Consider the following 4,006-nt stretch of genomic DNA (forward strand, 5'->3'; position numbering starts at 1 on the left):
CGTGGGGTTTTTCCCACCCAGTTACACCTGTCTCTTGTTCTCCTCTCTGAAGCTTAGCCTGGATTAATTCAGGAATGCCCTGGCAATATTCTTTAACTGGAAAGTTGGAAGAAGGAAAGGAAAAAAAAAAAAAAAAATTTGTAACAAAGAGCGGAAAAAGCTTTTGACCCTCCCAGCTACTCTGGAAATGTCCGTGGCTATTGAACAATGTGAGTCTGGTTCCTGTGTGGGGCTCAAACGTCTCTGACAGAGGGGGGAAAAAAAAGGTGGTAGGAATATAGCTTATTCAAGGAACTTCTGAGCTTGGCTGCCTTCTAAACTTATCTGTGAACAGGAACTCAGCTTCTATCAACTGCCTTCTCCCTCAGGCACAGGAAAAGGATGTTAGCTTAAAGGAAAGGAAGAGAAAAGAAAGGAAAGAAAATACTGAGTGGTGTAACAGACTCTCGTTACAGTCCCAGAAAATGTCACAGACCTGCTTGCTCCAGTATCTGCACGTGGGTTTTTTTTCTACAACTTAAAGGCTGAAATACCCTGGCTTTAGCAGCAGAATATTCATGGTATGTACACCAAATTATGGGCATTAAGGGATTTGGAGTAAATGCACAGCAAAAAAGAGCTTACAAACATCCATTTTTGTGTGGCCTTTGCAAAGTAGCTCTGTGAATCATACTCTGGTCCCATCAAAGTGGAAGATTTTCATGAAGTAGTCCTTCAGAGAGGTCAGGATTATTGAGCATTTTTAAGAATTTCTGTTTGGGTTGTCATCTCTGGATCTCACACCTAGGTTTTTTGTGTGGTTTTAATTAGTGCTACAAAAAAACACTTGCCAAGAGCTGCTGTAAAGAGCTACCTCTGTCACCACATCCTAATAATAATAATAAAAAAAAAAAGCCTGTGGAGGTTGGATGTAGTTTTCTTACTGGTTTTGCTTTACTTAATGGTGCTGCTCTTAGTTTTGTTGCTATCATAAACTGTATTTCTTTCCTCACTGTCTTGCAGGGTGATGCGCTCTGGCATTTTTAAGAATCAAATGAGGGAGAATGATGCTCCACTGACAAAAGAGGTGGGAATGCTGGTGCTGGACTGCTAGATCGTGTCTCAGTTTGAATGATGAGATGTGCAGCCCAAAGTTCAGTACGTCCTGCAGAGCATTAAATATAAAGCTTTTCTGGAGTCATTCCAATGCCAGCTGAAAAATAGAGGATAAAATCTCTCTAGGATTTTGGAAGGCCTTGTTATTGAAGGCATCACTGCATATGCAGTGAATTTGCATCTCCTTTATCACTGGTTGGACCTGCACCCCTCTCCTGATTGCCCCTTTCATGCTTAATGGAAGAACCTAGAAAAATGCAGAAATGCCCTTGCTGTCCTGTGACAGACACCGCTGTGTAAGAGCAATAAAGCACTAGGGCAGCGGCAGTGGCACGTGGGGCAAGGTAGAGAGAGATTTTGATAATTTTAAGGGCAAAACCTGCTCTTGCTGTTGTAGTCACTTCTCCAGGGAGATGAAATCTGGACTGAAGACTGAAAGAAATAAGCAATTTCCCTCTGTTCCTTCCTGCTGCTTTTATTTCAGAATTGCATGCATCCTGCTATAATACATGTTAATGTGTGAATATTTTATGTGCCATGTTTCACATGCAAATGTGCCTTTATTACAAGTAACTGGATGTGACCTAAGCATTATGTTTGTTTACTTAATAAGACCCATTATCGGGAAGGAACTGAGACAAACATGAGACAAAACAAACAGGCTTATAGCCTGAACTGCTCTGTGATCATGGCTTACAGAAAAGTGATTTTGTGCTACAGATATTGAAGTTGTCCTACTTGTGACCTACTTCCAAACCCTTTGGACTTGTCTTTCAATATATACCTTTCCAATTAATCTTAATTCATCCATTAAGTCTTTATTTTTCATGGACATGATACCTCCCAAGTGGTGGGTCAACGCTTCTCTGCCATCCTCCTGGCTCGGAATATCTGCTGTTTCTTCAGGTGCAAGAACCCATTCTCTGTGCCTTTGTAATGGTGCTGCCTATGAGTGCACCAGTTGGGAGGCACAGATTGCTCAGCCATTTGCAAGTTAATAATTTAGCGTGACTTTTTAGTAGCAGTTATGAAAGATGTTAAAATATTGAGCTTGCCGGGGACTGGGGACTGACATCTCTTTCTTTGTGATGGGCATAGCATAGGATGCTGCCATGAACACATGGAAGGCATGAATTATTCAAAGGACCTTCCTTACTAAACACTAGTTAAGGTTTCTGCCTAATAGCTGTTCTGATTTGGGGTGTCTGAATAACATATTCAGGTTATGCTGTTGGTTCATAACATTAGATTTATTGGCAGACTGAGCTGTAAGTTTTCTTGCTTTAACATCTGTAGAGGAACAGGTATGAGGAGTGTACCTATTTAGGAACAAGATATACCACAACTTTGCCTCTTTTTTTTTTTTTTTTTTTTGAGCTGGTGCCTCAGCATGGAACCAGGGAAAACAGATATACAAGGTTATTTGCTGTAACAATTTGCTCATTGCTTTCTGAGGTCAGTCTCTTCCAGGAGGTAACTTCTAGATGAGAAAGGCAACTGTGTACCAGCTAACATCTGGTGGTAAGTAGGTAATAGATACCTACTCGCTTTTCAGCTGCCTAGTTTAGGCTTGTTGTACCTTATGGAGCTCGGTACTACTGCTGGAATGGAAGAAATGGGTGAGAGAAATCAAATTTAAAACATAGTTTGGGAAATTATTTGGAAGTAGGTGTAACTCCAAAAGCATACTTGAAACCCTATCAGTAAGTGACGTGATAATAGCAGTGTGAAGACGTTAGGAGCTGCCCTGATACTTCTCAGAAGTTCTTAGCAGTTCTCAGAACAGCTAGCCAAAAAACCCCACTCTACTCACTCTTTATTTTGGCAACTAAATTTGACAGGTGACAGATACTGTTCCTCCACTCTTGGTCCCCAGTCATTAGTGTGCCCTTAGTCATGAAAATACTTTTTCCCCAAGTAAGTCTGAGAAATACTTATTCAAATTAGTCTTCAAACTAGTCTTGAAAGAGTTGATATTGCCAGTTACACCGGATTCTTCAGTATGCCCTGGGACCTTGCAGATAGCTGTCAGGACTACTCTTGCCTTATCTGGTAATTATAACCATTTCCATTAACCACAGCTCTTAACCCCCTCCAGTGTTGCCTACCCTGAGAATTCAATGTCCTGTTTGCAATTCCATAATCAAGTTGTCAGATACCAACACCATGTTCTGGATAATCTGCATAAGATGTAAAATCTCATCTTGGCCCCTTTCTGTTTGTTTAGAGTCAGAGCCCTGCAGCTACGGTTGGATAGGAGGTGGGTGACCACACAGTAAAAAGTGCCAAACAATGCGCTTGATAAATAGCTTGCACGTACTTGGAAAGCAAACATGCTGGCTATTCCAGTCAGTGTCTCTCTGGAGAAAGAGCCCTTGGAAATTAAATTTTCAATAAATACATTCAGATTTTTTTGTTTGTTTCTTTTGTATCTTCCCAGATTTGCTGCCTGTTCCATAATGCTCATTGTTATAGACTTAAATTCAGAATCTGTGTATTTAAAAGAAAAAAAAAGAAAGCCTTGGAAAAATGTTTAAAAAGCCAAGAAAAGATGGAATTCTTTTAATAAGCTTGTGTTGCTTTGGATTTGTATATCCCAGCTCCAAATCTCTGAAGCAGACTGAATAACTGAAAGGATTTTATGTCCAGAAAGATGAATAGGACAGTTTTGTTGGTAGCTGCACAGCAAAGGCATAACTCCTCATTAGGCATTGGGTTTTAGGGCTGGAAAACGCTGTCTCATTCCCTGCCGCCTGCCGATGCGTGCACGTGTGCGGCAGCTCCGGGGAAGGGGAGCACAGGGAGAGTAGTGTCGGGAGGAGGGCTGCTGGGCTAGGAAGTGATTCCTTTCAGTGGTCTGTCCTTCGGAGGAAGAAGATGAATTCTTGTTGACTATATTTTTGTTAGTTTC

Source organism: Haliaeetus albicilla, chromosome 11 (genome assembly GCF_947461875.1).
Source record: "Haliaeetus albicilla chromosome 11, bHalAlb1.1, whole genome shotgun sequence".
NCBI lineage: Eukaryota > Metazoa > Chordata > Aves > Accipitriformes > Accipitridae > Haliaeetus > Haliaeetus albicilla.